Source organism: Berghia stephanieae, unplaced genomic scaffold (assembly GCF_034508935.2).
Source record: "Berghia stephanieae isolate SIO BIC M18660-M18661 unplaced genomic scaffold, UCSD_Bste_1.3 scaffold31, whole genome shotgun sequence".
Classification (NCBI taxonomy): Eukaryota; Metazoa; Mollusca; class Gastropoda; order Nudibranchia; family Aeolidiidae; genus Berghia; species Berghia stephanieae.
In genome coordinates this window covers 5,416-22,125 of record NW_027624289.1, presented here as the reverse complement: position 1 = coordinate 22,125, position 16,710 = coordinate 5,416, and the positions used below count along the sequence as shown (strand labels likewise).

Here is a 16,710-nt window from a genome sequence, read left to right as displayed (position 1 = left end):
ATATATATATATATATATATATATATATATATACATATACATATGTATGTGTGATTTGTAAACATAAGAATGTGTTTCCACATCTGTTCCCTATTTGAATTAATTTCCCTTGGTCTTCCTTTTTATTGTATAATTTAATTGTAATTATATAGAACATCTCAGTTTCTTCCTTTTTACTAGCGCTGATATGACCTAAATGTGTCGCAAGTGCCGTAAAACTTTTAGGTGATCTCAAACGCTGTTAACTGGGTGGGGTTCCTACCTCCCATCGTAGGCAGGGAGGTACTTTCTGTGTCTTCTAGCTTATCTGTTTTCCAATTGCTTTCTGTACTTGTCTTGGAATGAGATTGCTTGGTTTTGTCCTGACTTTGGTCGGAGTCCTTGGCTGAGAGTAGTGTGTGCTCTTGGATCTACTTTTGTTCCGTATTTGTACCACCTACCCATCCCCTCCTCTTTGTGCTTTTCATAGGAAATTGAATTGAGCAGAGCCTGAGGGAGGGGCATTGGCCGCCTCTGGTTCGGTGTCAGTTCTTCGCCGGCTGCTATCTTTTCTATTCCTGATGGGAGAGGGGGTTGTCCGCCACTACCGTTGGTTGGGTTGGGACGGGACCTCAGACCTCCAGTTGGTGTTGGGAATGCATCGTGGGTCCACCATTGGTGTTCCTGAGACCCAAATGACTAGCCCATTCCCTGTCTGGACTACTGGCGCCGAAATGACCCAAGCCTAATAGGAAATGTAGAAGTAGGCAATGGTGCATACAATAGGGGAAGAAAAATTCAAACAAAACAAGCTGTGAAACGTGCAGAACACGGAAAAAAACACTTTTGTGGAAGCAGACGAATGAAAGAACTAGCTGTGAAACATCCTAGACTGACAAAGCACAGAAAAAACACACTCATTTAGTACAGAATAAGAGAAAAAAAAAACATTTAGTACAGAAAAACAATAGCTGATTATATGAAAATGTTTATTTACAGAAAACACACATTGTTGGTCCGGATTACGAATGATTATTACTGGCGATACATATCGGTGAAATCATGGGGAAGAATTATTGTAAAGAAAAAATATTAACGAGCAAATAAGCAGGAAAGAGGCTCTCGTTCCAGCAGTTTGTCTGCACTGACTGTTGCCCAAATATGAATGGATGTCTGTTACCGGGATGGAAAAACGAGTTACAGCTGCCATATTCTGAAGGGGGAAACGAACACATTAAAAATTTTGGTCAGAAAACTCGCCCTTCAAATACTGATTGATAAAAATGACCCTCATCTTGACAAGAACTCTCAAACCTGGGACTTCGTCAAGTCTTCAGTGAAGTTCCCGGTTTGAGAGACTTGTCGAGAGAAGGGTGATTTTTAATCGATCGATATTTGAAGGACGAGTTTTCGGGTCAAAATTTTTAATATGCCCCCCCCCCCCTCCTGAATACGAGAGTTGTATCCCTCTCCACAACCCAGTCAGGGTCGCCAGACCCAAAAATGACCCCCCCCCCCCCCAAAAAAAAAAAAAAAAAAGCTTAAGGAATCTCATTCCAAGAGCGACCTCCCTGTCCACTATGGGAGGTCGGGAAGCCCACCCAGCCAATAGAGGTAAGGTGACCTCCCTGTCCACTATGGGAGGTCGGGAAGCCCACCCAGCCAATAGAGGTAAGGTGACCTCCCTGTCCACTATGGGAGGTCGGGAAGCCCACCCAGCCAATAGAGGTAAGGCGACCTCCCTGTCCACTATGGGAGGTCGGGAAGCCCACCCAGCCAATAGAGGGAAGGTGACCTCCCTGTCCACTATGGGAGGTCGGGAAGCCCACCCAGCCAATAGAGGTAAGGTGACCTCCCTGTCCACTATGGGAGGTCGGGAAGCCCAGCCAGCCAATAGAGGTAAGGTGACCCTCATGGAAAAGGAGGCAAATGCAAATACAAAAAAAAAACCAAAAAACCCACTTTGCAAGACGCAGCGCTCGATCTGTTTCCATCCCAGCCAAGACCAGGAGAGAAAAAAACTTGCTTGTTTTTAAGAGCTTTACGGCGCTTGCGACACATTAAGGTCATAGCAGCGCCAGTAAAAAGGAAGAAAATGGGATAGTAAAAAGTTCTAAAATTAAAATTAAAGCAGACAATTGGAGATCACCTAAAAGTCTCATCCAGACACAAGCTCCGGTCCCCACAACGAGGAATGCACTCATATTTACAAAGCGTATAATATATGTAAAACAAAAATAATAAAAACAGAGTGATTTACAAGACAAAAAATATCATCTTCCAAAACTCTAACTCTCCATTTCACTGTCTCCCTCTCAGCTAGGGTATTCGGCCAGGGCCAGGAGTAACCTCATTCCAAGACAAAGACAGAAAGCGTGTTGGGAAACAGATATAGGGGGATAGAAGACAGTATGTGACCTCCCTGGCCACTATGGGAGGTATCAGGGGATAGAAGACCGTTTGTGACCTCCCTGCCCACTATGGGAGGTACAGGGGGATAGAAGACCGTTTGTGACCTCCCTGCCCACTATGGGAGGTATAAGGGGATAGAAGACAGCATGTGACCTCCCTGCCCACTATGATAGGTATAAGGGGATAGAAGACTGTGACCTCCCTGCCCACTATGGGAGGTATAGGGGGGATAGAAGACAGTATGTGACCTCCCTGTCCACTATGGGAGGTATATGGGGATAAAAGACAGTATGTGACCTCCCTGCCCAATATGGGAGGTACAGGGGATAGAAGACAGTTTGTGACCTCCCTGCCCACTATGGGAGGTATAAGGGGATAGAATGTGACCTCCCTCCCACTATGGGAGGTATAGGGGGATAGAAGACAGTTTGTGACCTCCCTGCCCACTATGGGAGGTATAGGGGGATAGAAGACAGTTTGTGACCTCCCTGCCCACTATGGGAGGTATAGGGGGGGATAGAAGACAGTTTGTGACCTCCCTGCCCACTATGGGAGGTATAGGGGGGATAGAAGACAGTATGTGACCTCCCTGCCCACTATGGGAGGTATAGGGGGATAGAAGACAGTTTGTGACCTCCCTGCCCACTGGGAGGTCAGGGTAACCCCACCCTGGGTCTCTTTAATCAATCGATACTTTGGACAAGGCAAAAAGTTAAATCCATATTTTGTCGGGGTTTTTTTCCTAGAGTAAGACAGTCGTCAGGCCCTGGTGTAAGGTCACGTGGATGATTTTGTCGTTCCAGCGCCAGGAAAAAGAGACCAGGAGATGGAAAAAAAAAACAACAACAAAATCCAGAGCAATCTCATTCCTAAAGAAAGAGAGCAACATGGAAAGAACAGATATGGGGGATAGAAGACACAGCAAGTGGTCTCTCTACCCACCATTGGGAATCGGAAGACCTCATCCAGACTGTAGGTCATTTCAGAGGCAGTAAAACAAAAAGGGCATGAAGAGGGGGGGGGGGGGGGGGTAGATCTGAAGTTCAAATCACAAATGAAAAAGTAAAACAAAGGAGACGAGGCAAACAATGTGCCCATTTTGACATGACCTAAAAGTTCCACCCAGACACAAGCAAAGGGTTCGACTACACCCACAGACGTCATAAGTAATACATATAAAGGTCAAAGTTCATAACAGAGAGGTGATTTACAAAGGGGGAAAATATCATCTCTCGAAAAAAGTTCCAATCCATTTGACTTGTGACCAAAAATATGGTATGGAGAAGTGGCCGATGAAAAGAGAATAAAAAGTCACGGGGTCAAATTGACACGACACCTTCCGCCATGTTGGACACACATGGAATAGTTCCAGAATTGTTCTCAAGTTTATTCAACCCAATATCGGAGCTATTCAATGTGTGTCTTCGATGTTTAGTTGTTACCGTGTCTTGTTTCATACAGAGGAAGGCGGACAGCTTAATTTGCTCGTCCAGTATATATAGAGAGTTCGCGGGCTTTGTTAGCCAGCCTCGTGGTTGTAGCACATGTTATTCTATGTATTCACACACATTTACAAAATACTTAACCTGTTTGACATGGGTGTAAACAAGATGATTCTGGATCTAAAAAGACATTTTAAAACCACGGACAGCAAATCAGTGAGAGATGCAAAGTAAGGCCACTTCCATCACCAGAGCCGGAACGTCAAAATACGTGTCTTTGACCAACTGTCAATCGGGACAAATTCTTGGATCCACTGTGTCATTTTGGATGAAACTGTGGAAGAATAAAACAAAAAGGTCACTTAATAAGCGTGAGATTATCTTTTATAAATTTGTTTCTCTCTCGTTCTATTACAACCAAGATACCGGGTACTGGGTGTCTCTAAAGCCAAACGATACAACGTGTGCCGTTAAAACGGAACAAACTCATAGACACGAGACACCAATAAGTGAGTGTTTGACACAAAACGATACAACGTGTGCCGTTAAAACGGAACAAATGTGATGATTTTCATGCAGGTGGTAAGGAGAGGGTTAATGACCAAATGGAATTCGACTGAAAAATAGATAACATCACAATGATATGTGATGATGATGATGATGATGATGATGATGATGACGATTGCATTATCTTACCTTAAATGCGGTGATAAATAAATAATCCGGATAAACTAAATTCCGGAATGTCACCAATGATAAGCACACTTCCACTTAACACCCCCCTGAATTAAATATATATATAACATTTAAAAATCCAGCAAATTGAACGAAGCGAGAGAGAAAAAAAAAGCGGCTGTGACCAATGCCAGTTGAAACAAAGAATGGCGAAAATTTGATTGCTGACCACACACTACACACTAGTGCGGAGCGGTCCCAAGCATGTTTAGGACCGCCAGTTTTACGGTCCCTGGGAAATGTGAACCGCAAGGACCGGTTCGTTTTCGACATTGGCCGTTCACAAGGCGTCCTTGGGACCGTCATACGATAGGAACCGGTCCTGCAGTAGATGGCTGTCGAACCGCTAAGTGTAAGTGAGAGCGGAGAAGGCGTGTTGCCTCAAAACATGAAAATAGTGCGATAACACTATCCATTAAGCATGTGTTTGTGTGTGTGTGTGTGTGTGTGTGTGTGTGTGTTTGCGAAGATTGATGGAGCGGGTCGGGTCAATGTAAGGGAGTGAAAGGAAAAGGGATTGTTAATATTTTGTGTCTGTGACATGCTGGACCAAAAGTATGGGAAGTGGGAAGAGTTTTTTTTTGATTTTTCAATTTTTTTTTTTTTTTTTGGGGGGGGGGGGGGGGGGTTGTTGTCTCCATTCCTTTTTTCTCTTTTCGTGCGGCTATGCGGTCTTGTGGTATGACACTCGCTTTCGGATCGGAAGGTCCTAGGTTCGAGCCTCGCTCGGCGTCTAGTTTAGTCCTTGAAAGACTCTTTACTCACATCCTATCACCGTACTTAGGTGTAAAATGAGTACCTGGTCGTCAACATTGTTGTCTCTGTCGGAAAAAAATTGTAACATCGCCTAACTGGCGTCATGTCTCGTTCTACATGTTACGTGTTGCTATTAGTCAGGACCCGTTGTAAAGCGCTTTGAGCACATTTAGTGGATATTGCGCTATATAAAAGCTCAAGATTTTTTTTTAATTTAAAAATTTGTAAAAATATTTCTACCTTTGGATAGGACACCAGTCTACCCCAAAGTCCTTTTTGCCAGATCTAACAAACCCAGCTACCCATTCACTGCTGAGTAGACAGGGAGATCAGAAATAAGCACAACTAAAACCCGGGATCAATCTCCGACCCCTTGCGTGTAAAGAGAGTGCTCTATCCTATCAACTGAGCTATCGGGGCCCCCAAATAATCTAATGGTGGTTTTTTAAAATACAGACGTTATAATTGTTATTTTTGAAGAAAGCTATAGTATTTGAATCTTGCATCATTTGATTAGTTAAAACACCAAACGAAATAAAAATATTATTGTATCATCAAATGACAACAATGCGATAGAAAGGAGTGGTGACAACAGATAGCCAAAAGAAAAAAATCGGACCAGCTAGGTTCGAAACACACACGAACACACGCATACACACAAACACACATCTTATAGTAGTCACATTCATTTCAAAGAATAACCCATTAGAGAAGAGGGTGATGTCGTCAAAATAGATCATTGTCATTGCGATCATTAGTGTGTAATAAATTAGGAAATTTACCCCGAGTAATGGAATCGTCCAAGGCGTCTCGCGGCCCCTCTGACCCCACCACATACACAAGAGGGCGTATGTGCAAGAGGTGGTTGGTGCGATTAATTAAGTGGGATGGGTGGTTAGGCGAACGACCTAGGCAAAATAGCTGGGACCGTTCAAATAGAAAGATAAGAAGTGAACCGCCAGCGGTTTTTCAGCTTGGGACCGGTCCTCCAGTCCCAGCTAATGAACCGTGGGACCGGTCTTCAGCGCGGCACTACTACACACGATACCTGTGTAACGAATACAATAGCCTTAACCGTAGTGGTCAAGAGCCTCGTGCTTTGGCCAGTACTATAGTGACGTCATGGCCGGGACCCTATGCGGAGAAGTTAGAGTGTACATAATATGTTTTTGTTTTGTTTTTTTGTTTTTTTTTTTTGTTTTTAAGGGTTTTACGGCGCTTGCAACACATTAAGGTCATATAAGCGCCAGTAAAAAGGAAGAAAATGGAATAGTAAAAAGTTCTAGAATTACAATTAAAGCACAAAAGAAAAGGTGAGACAAAGGGAATTGGTTCAAATAGGGAACAGATGTAGATTCCAAGAGCACACCATCAAAGTACTTAGTTTGAGATCACCTAAAAGTCTCATCCAGACACAAGCACAGGTCCCAACTAAGAGGAACACACTCAAATGTTTATAAATCATATAATATAATATGTAAACTAAACATAATACAATTCATAACAGAGAGATAATTTACAAGGGAAAAAAATATCATCTCCCAAAACTATAACTATACATTCGACTGTTTCCCTCTCAACCAAGAACTCCGACCAAGGTCAGGACAAAACCAAGCAATCTCATTCCAAGACAAAGACAGAGAGCAATTGGAAAACAGATAAGAGGGGATAGAAGACACAGCAAGTACCTCCCTGCCCGCTATGGGAGGCAGGAACCCCACCCAGTGTACATAATAAGGCAACGGCCAGGCTAGAAAGTCAAAAAGAGAATATATGACAAGTATTATTAATATTAAATGAATAGATAAATAAGTATTATTAATAATAGCAATAATAATTATAATAATCATGATAATAATAATACTAATATTTATGATAATATTAATGATAATAATAATAATAATAATAATAATAATAATAATAATAATAATAATAATAATAATAATAATAATAATAATAATAATAATAATAATAATAATAATAATAATAAATAAAAGTAATAATAATAATAATAATAATAATAATAATAATAATAATAATAATAATAATAATAATAATAATAATAATAATAATAATAATAATAATAATAATAATAATAATAATAATAATAATAATAATAATAATAATAATAATAGCAATGACAATAATAATATATAGATAAGTGTTTGTTACCAAAACGAATTAAACATTTAATTGTAAACAGAATAACCGCACACTTGTTAAAAAATATATATATGGAATTAGGAGAAGGATTAATTTTTGAACTATACGAGAATTATCTCCTTAAGAAATATATACCGTATATAAATATAAAGGTGAAATGCTGCAAGGATGAGAGATACAGGGAGAGGGAGAGATAGAGAATACGAGAGCGAGAAATAGAGAGAGAAAGAGAGAGAGAGAGAGAGAGAGAGAGAGAGGGGGGGGGGGAGAGTATGTTAAGGAAGGGAGAGATAGGGGAGAAAAGTTTTTAAAATGTGAAGACTAATGTTAATAACCTTTGGCTTCAAAGTGCCTAGACGGATAATAAGTTTCCTCTCAGCGAGGATTCGACTCTGAGTATTAGAACAGTGTCTCAGTACGAAAACTGACATGTCTGATTGTTGGTGTCCAGGAGATGTGAAATGGTCAGTAACAGGTACATGTTTTTGCTGAGATGTATCACTCAGATGCTCTCTAAAACGGTCAGGCAAGTGTCTGCCTGTTTGACTGGTGTGGAACATTTCACATTTTCTACATCTAATGGCATATATAACATTCCTGGATGTGCAAGTGAATGAACCCTGAATAGTCCATTCACGTAAGGGGAAATGGAAACTTGCTGTTCTGTTAATGTAAGGGCAAGTAAGCACTTCCTACTGCAGGGAAACGTACCAAAGGCGGAGGTTAAGCGGGACTGTCTTAAGCGGCTATGCTATGTAGGTACAAGTTGGTCCCTAATATTGCGATCACGGCGATAGACAACAAGAGGAGGGTGAGGGAAAGCGTGTCTAGTAACTGGGTCCTGTTTACTTACTTACTTATGCCCGTCACTCCAAGTGGAGCATAGGCCGTCGACAACAGTCCTCCATCTTCCTCTGTCCTGGGACATCTTCTCCAACTCTCCCCAGGTGTGTCCCATCCTCTTCATGTCCGCCTCCAGGTCTCGCCGCCAGGTGTTTCTAGGCCGCCCTCTCTTCCGTTTTCCCTGGGGGTTCCATCTCAGCGCCTGCCTAGCGGTGTTATTGGTTGGCTTCCTCAGGGTGTGCCCAATCCATCTCCATCGGCGGCGTCTGATTTCGTCTTCTGCTGGAATTTGAGATGTTCTCTGCCACAGGTCTGCGTTGTTGATCCTGTCTGGCCAGTGAATCTTGAGGATCCTTCTGAGGCAGCTAATGATGAAGGTCTGTACTTTTCCAGTGGTGGTCTTCGTGGTCCTCCAGGTCTCCGCTCCATACAAAAGGAATGACTTGACATTTGAATTGGAAGAGTCCTATTTTGGGTCGGGTTGACACCACCTTGGAGCTCCAGATGTTTTTAAGCTGCAAGTATGCTACCCTCGCCTTGCCAATTCTTACCTTTACGTCTGCATCTGTGCCACCCTGTTTATCTAAAATGCTGCCTAAATACGTGAAGTTGTCAACCTCATCCAGTTCGCTCTCGTGCAGTTTGATTGGTTCTTTACTCTTGGTGTTTATTTTGAGGACCTTTGTTTTACCCTCATGGGCCCTGAGTCCGATTTGTGATGACTTTGCTGTTATCTCTGTTGTCTTGTCCTGCATTTGTTGGTGATTGTGGGACAGCAAGGCCAAGTCATCTGCAAAGTCCAAATCGTCGAGCTGGTCGAACAATGTCCACTGAATCCCATTTCTCCTACCTGCCACTGCTGACCTCATTGTCCAGTCAATCGCCAAAAGGAAGAGAAAGGGTGACAGAAGACATCCCTGTCTGACTCCAGTCTTCACCTTGAAGCTATCTGTCAGTTGTCCCCCATGGATTACTCGACAGGTCACTCCCTCGTAGGAACTTTGGATCAGGCTGACTATTTTTGTTGGAACCCTATAGTGGCGGAGTATTTTCCATAAGGTTTCCCGGTCCACGCTGTCAAACGCTTTTTCATAATCAACGACGTTGATGTACAACGGGGAATTCCACTCCAAGGATTGCTCAACTATGATGCTTAAGGTTGCAATTTGGTCGACACATGATCTATTCCTGCGGAAGCCAGCCTGTTGGTCGCGAAGGGGGGGGGGGGGGGGGGGGGGTCAACAGCACTTTTAATTCTCTCCAAGATTATTCTATTAAAGACTTTTCCTGGCACTGACAGACGTGTTATTCCTCGGTAGTTGTTGCAATTGCTGAGGTCGCCTTTCTTAGGCAGTTTGACGAGGTACCCTTCCTTTCACTCTGTTGGTACTTCTTCCTCCTCCCAAATCTTTTTGAAGAGAGGATAAAGCATTTCTGTGGTCGTTTTTAAGTCTGTCTTTAAAGCTTCTGCGGGAATGTTGTCTGGCCCAGCTGCCTTGCCATTCTTCAATAGTTTGATGGCATTCCTAATCTCCTCTTTAGTCGGGTGTCTACAGTTGATGTCAAGGTCTGTATCAGCTGGGTTGATATTTGGGGCGTTCGACGGAGCTGGTCTGTTCAGAAGCTCTTCAAAGTGAAGAACCCATCTATTTAGTTGCTGTTCCTTTCCCAGGATGGTATTTCCTTCTTTGTCTTTGACTGGTCGCTCGGGCCGGTTGCTTTTCCCCGACAGTTTCTTTGATATGTCATGCAGCTGTTTCATGTTGTTGCTGGCTGCTGCTTTCTCTGCTTCTTCCGCCAGGCTGTCAATGTATTCGCGCTTATCTGTTCTTGCACTCCTCCTAACTTCTCTGTTGGCTTCTGTGAAGTCTTTATGTGCCTTTGCCTTTGTGGCTCTTGTCCGGCAATTGTTTATGACTGCCTTCTTTTGCTTCCTTGTCTGGATCTTTTGCAGTGTTTTGGCTGAAATCCATTCCTTATGGTGGTGTCTCATCGGCCCAAGCACTTCCTGACAGGTTGTATTGTGTCCTTCTTTCACTTTCTGCCAATCATCTTCCACACTGCTCTCTTCCAAAAACTGATCTTTTAATACTTTATACATATTGGTGAGAGTCAGGCTGAATTTTCCTCGGGTATCTGGATCTTTCAACAAATTGACATATTGACATTGTACTTTTCTGGTCCTGTTTAGGAATATTAAATTGTGCTTTGATGCTATGAGCTACTTGTTGGATGATAGGTAAGGATGAGTTTGAGACGGTCGGGGTTTTGTCTTTGACATTTCTATTTGTGGGATCTGGAGATGGTGCTGACTTTGTTGAGTGTTTTATAAAGGATAGAATCAGGGAAATTCCGGGCTCTGAAAAAGTCAATGAGTTCTTTCGCCCTTTCTTTAAATGTGGAGTCATGGGTGCACAGGCGTCTGAGTCGGAGGAGTTGTGAAAAGGGGATAGAGTTTTTACATGGTATGGGATGAGATGATGAATGTGAGTCGGAGGAGTTGTGAAAAGGGGATATAGTTTTTACATGGTATGGGATGAGACGATGAATGTGAGTCGGAGGAGTTGTGAAAAGGGGATATAGTTTTTACATGGTATGGGATGAGATGATGAATGTGAGTCGGAGGAGTTGTGAAAAGGGGATATAGTTTTGACATGGTATGGGATGAGATGATGAATGTGAGTCGGAGGAGTTGTGAAAAGGGGATATAGTTTTTACATGGTATGGGATGAGATGATGAATGTGAGTCGGAGGAGTTGTGAAAAGGGGATATAGTTTTTACATGGTATGGGGTGAGATGATGAATGTGAGTCGGAGGAGTTGTGAAAAGGGGATATAGTTTTGACATGGTATGGGGTGAGATGATGAATGTGAGTCGGAGGAGTTGTGAAAAGGGGATATAGTTTTTACATGGTATGGGGTGAGATGATGAATGTGAGTCGGAGGAGTTGTGAAAAGGGGATATAGTTTTTACATGGTATGGGGTGAGATGATGAATGACGCAGGTAACTGTGGCTGTCTGTGTCTTTGTAGTAAACAGAAGTGCTGAGGCAGAAGGGGGTTACATATAGGTGAATATCTAAAAAAGGTGACATCGGTATGTGAGACAGTGCTGGTGAACTTAATTTGGGGATGGAATTGTTTGAGAAATCAAAGAAGTTGTTAAGTTCTGATTCCGACAGGACAGTGACGCCGGCAATGACGTCAATATATCTCAAAAACACCTCAGGTTTGGGACCAGGGAACGAATCCATAATTTGTTTTTCCAGATACCCCATGAATAGGCAAGCATAACTAGGTCCCATTCTTGTGCCCATGGCCACGCCGCTTACTTGTTGGTAAAACTTGTCATTGAATTCAAAGCTGTTGAGGTTCGGGACAAGAGATGCTAACCTGAGTACTGTGACAACCCCAATATCTGTGGGAGGATTTTAGTCGAGGAAATACTTCATTGCTTTCAGACCGTCAGAGTGGGGAATCGAAGTGTACAGGGATGAGACGTCCATAGTGAACAAAAGGCGGGGATGGGAGTCCGAAATGGTATAATCTCTAAAAATAGTGAGAGCTATATAACATTTTGGCCAGAAAACTCGTCCTTAAAATGTTGGGAAGTCTTAGGTTTGAAAGGTTTTGCCAAGATGAGTGAGGGTTGTTTTAATCGATCAATGTCTGAAGGACGAGTTTCCTGGCCAAATATCTAAATACGCGATTCTTTCGATAGTATGACAATACGCTTCAACAGTCATGACGTTACTTCCCTCGTAATGACGCATGGTAACTTAGTAACTGGCTCTAAAATAGGCTATCGGAACAATGGTGGACGCCCTTATGAAATATTTCTTCGACGAGCATAAAAGTGTATCCAGAGGAGAAAAACATTATAAATATGATCATGTTTTGACTTTTATACATTCTGATCACATGACATATGAAAAGTTCTAGCCAGCATGAAGAGTAAAAAGTACCGATTCTCTTTGTTTAGAACCACGCTGCTCGCCGTTGCTGGGCCACGTGACATCAGACTATTGAATCCAATTGTAGTCAGGGAATGAGGCAAATGTTTGGAATTGTGCCTTAGGAATTATTGTATTGCTTTTACGATAAAATATCGTCTCGTTAACAATTGGACCAGGATGATCCCACAACACACACACACACACACACACACACACACACACACACAAGTCAATTAATTGAAGTGGAAGAGAGGGTAAAATGTTTGATGTTAAAATCACGCACGCATAGACACGGTGGCTGGATTAATTCTCACGATTTCTGACTTCAAAAAGTCAAATGGTGGAATATTCTAGGGGCGTGGTCCTTTGTCAGCGTGTACCATACATACGTCAACAACCTTAACGGTACGATGGTTATTTTTTTGTTTGTTGTTTTAGGTCTCTTCCAACACAATTGAGGTTATATGAGAGACCGCTGAAACAAAAAAAACAAGCAATCTAACAAAAATAGTACAAATGTAAATCAAAATCATAACCTAAAGATATCATAAGCTAAATTATAAATAACCAAGAACAAACAGGCAGAAGATTTACAGAAAAAAAAATATCCCCTGTCAAAAATACAATCACAAACCAAAGAAGCAGGATAGGCTAGTAAAGAGAAGAAGAAACGACATCACTATCGGATCGTACACCCATGCGAACATCATAGGTATACGATTCAAGGGTGATGCTCCCATCCAACCACCCGCTACGATGGTTATCAACTCACCACTTTGACATAACGTTTGATATGGTATGGTGTTTGCCCCGTACCCGAAAGATACCTCGTTCAAATATCCACCGTGTTTTGGGGTCGTCAGCAAGCCACCCCTCCCTAGCTAATTGCGGCGCCGTGCTGCGGCTGACACGGGGGTTATTTCAGTCTTCCTTTTGAATAAACTCTTGAGACAAATTTCCGTATGGGGATGAATAAAGGGAACGTTATTATTATTATTTACTTTATTGATATATTACAAGGATGTGTGTGTGTGTGTGTGTGTGTGTGTGTGTGTGTGTCGGAAAGGGGGGGGGGGGAGAGATTGCTGTATCATAACATTTATTTACGGCCGTAGCCAACCACGAGCTCGTCATGGCGCGTGGAATTGATTTTGGAACTAATGGCGAAGGGAAATAAATAGCAGAGAGAAGCAGCGATGGAGTTGTGAATGCGTGTGTATTATATTGTATACACACACGTGCAGTGTAGATAGATACACACGATACACACACAAGTAACTGTCAATATCACAGTAAGTCATGACTGGTTGAAATCACCGGGCACACATTTAAAAAATCCTTTAATTAATTCATTGATTTAAACGTTGGCTTGGTGAAATTAGTTTGAAGAAACCGTGCTCGAGGTAAAAATTAGTTGGAGGAAGGAATGGAATGATAACAAAGAATAATAAGGAAAAATTCATGACTTTCGAATGAAGAAACCGTACTGGAGTGGAGTAAAACCAAAAAAAAAAGAAGACAATTAAAGCACAAAAGAAAAAAGAAGACAAAGGGAAATGGTTCAATGAGGGAACAGATGTGGATTCCAAGAGCACACGATCAGTGTACTTTAAGATCACCTAAAAGTCTCATTCAGACACCAGCACGGAACCCACTGAGAGGAGTACACTCAAATGTTTACAAGATATATTCAAAACACACACACACACACACACACAAACACAGACACACACACACACACACACACACACATGTACATAACACAGAGATGGTTTACAGGGGACTAAAATCACCTCCCATAACTAACACTATATATTGGACTGATTCCCCATCAGACATGGTCTCCGGCAAGGGCCTGTAAAAAACTCCCAAGTCATCCTATTCCAAGACAAAGACAGAGAGCAAACATGAGAACAGAAATAGAGGTAGAGAAGACACAAAAAGTGACTTCTTGCTTCCCACGGTAAAGAAACGCGTTCTGATTGGTCGATAACAAAGCAATCTCATTGGGAGGGGAAATGGGCGTTTAGAGTTCGAGTTGCCGATGTTTGGGTAATAAACATCGGCATAAACTGCCGATTATTGTTATGTCGATGTCGCTAAACAGGGGTTTTACTAAAATGGATGTCGTTATTTGGGGGTTTTTATTACTCAGAACATATAGCAAAAAAATCGGTACCAGAGGTCAATGTCGCTATCTAGGGGTTGTCGTTATTCAGGGGTGTCGTAATCCAGAGGTTGCACTGTGTGTACATATATATATAATATATATATATATATATATATATATATATATATATATATATATATATATATATATATATATATATATATATATATATATCTTGTGTTTTAGATGGGAAACCAGAATAATATTGGAGAATCATTCAACCAAGAAGCAGCTGGTGAAACATGAGAGAGAACGATTTAATAGTGAATATATAACTTAGAGAATATACAAGTACACAAAGAGCTTCCGGTTGGCCGCACTCGGTACAAGCCGGTACAGGTGTACTAACTCAGGTGTAAATGGATACCTGTCTATAACAAATGACGAATAGCAAAGATTTTTTTGCAAAGATAATGACCAGGTCCCGGTTCTCTGAAACCTCCTGGACAAAGTCCATACCCAGCCCCTGAGAGAAGGGGGAGGGGGGGGGGTGATTGATGGAACTGGACATTCCATGCGATCGTCTTGGAACCCTGGCTGATATGCTCGTCCAGATGAAGGCCTTTGGACCAAGGAATCCATCTCAGGGCGTTTTTTATTTATTTTTTTTTTTTTAGCATTAAAAGAAATATTGTATTTTGAACTATCCATTGAGTATATAAATTATTGAGATAATGAGAAAAACGTTGTACTTGTTCGTAACACACAAAATCCCAAATGCCAAGTCAACGACGATGTTGACGTCTGCTGGGTACGAACATTTGAGGACATTTCTGAAATACTTCTGATACTCTTCCGTCTCCGCTAACTCGATCTGACAACTTTTGAGAGATTCCAATCCAATTCTGATGGTGCAGCATCGAGCTGAAAACTTTGAAATTCGTCATTGGTTAAAGACAGGTATCCTTTCATACCTGAGTTGTGTGGAAAATACTGATCGACCAAAAGACAGCGCCGGGTTACAGTTGTTATTTTCCACCCGTACGTCACAGACCACACCCATTATCGCCTGACTTCATTGTAAGACGACAAAACGTGAGTTCAAATATCGAATAAGTTCTTCACCTGACTTCAAGAAAGCACGACTTGTTATGATCGATACGAGTAATTAATTAAAATAGTCACAAATAAAGAAATCCACAGTTAAATAATATTGCAACACGAGGTGTGTCCATTTGCATGACAGCCTTGATTGAATGCAAGTCTTATTCTACGTTCTAAAGTCAGAGACTGTTGCTTTGTTTGTTTACTTTCAAGTTTGTTGAAATATTTTCATATCTTCCAGACTTTTCATTCTCACATTGCGGTATGTATTATATAAATATCTTGTTTTCTTTTATTGTAATTGTTCTTCTTCCCCTCTTCCCCCCTCCTCCTTCTTATTCTTTTTTCTTCTTCTCCTTCTTTCTTTCAACATCGCCATCGACATCTTTTCCAGAAATTATTATCGTAGGCATTTAAATTTTCTTCTTCATGAGTAAATTATTCCTTTTTTTTCTGTCCTAATTCCATTTTGTTGAATGTCAATTTCATTTTGTAAAACTTGCATAGTTAGTGTGTGCGTCTGTTTGGCTCGGTATGAGTGTGTTTATGGTTTGATAAGTATCTTGTAAAGCGCTTTGAGGCTGGGCATTTAGCGCTACATAAGAACACTTTATTATTATTATTATTATTATTATTATTATTATTATTATTATTATTATTATTATTATTATTATTATTATTATTATTATTATTATTATTATTATTATTATTATTATATATTTGGCAAATAGAATGTGTGTGAAGGCCAGAAAGCTCTGAACCAATCGACATCAAATTTTGCACAGCGTTTCCAATCGAGGTGAAGATGGTTTGCGTGTCTTGTGAGATGGATTAGACATCGTGATGATTTTATCGAAAAATTTAATTTGTTGCGTCAAATCTCATCGAAATCAAACGCCCTAATTGTTGCACATTGTTTGCTTGTCAACTTTCCCGTAGCTAGTATGACATACGGGAGAAGGACATTACTTCCGAAAATGAAATTTTCTACCTGCAGCGCAGTCACCCATTGGATGTGACGTCATGGATATCGCCGCCTTGTGATCAAACAAAAAACTTGTTTGACAAGGACGTGAGAACCAAACGTCAGCGGAATTCGATGTGCAATCGATTCGTTTCTAGAAACTGTCTGAGTGACGTGTTCCATAACAGATGTCATTAGATTCTGTTATTCAAATTACTATTGTTCAAACAGACGGCATATGTCTAA

At 41.3% G+C, this 16,710-nt stretch overlaps 1 pseudogene; it reads right to left on the bottom strand.

Annotated features, from left to right (window-relative positions):
* Positions 1-4,121: 4,121 nt before the first annotated feature.
* LOC144961569 (uncharacterized) lies at positions 4,122-15,343 on the bottom strand (annotated as a pseudogene).
* Positions 15,344-16,710: the final 1,367 nt, after the last annotated feature.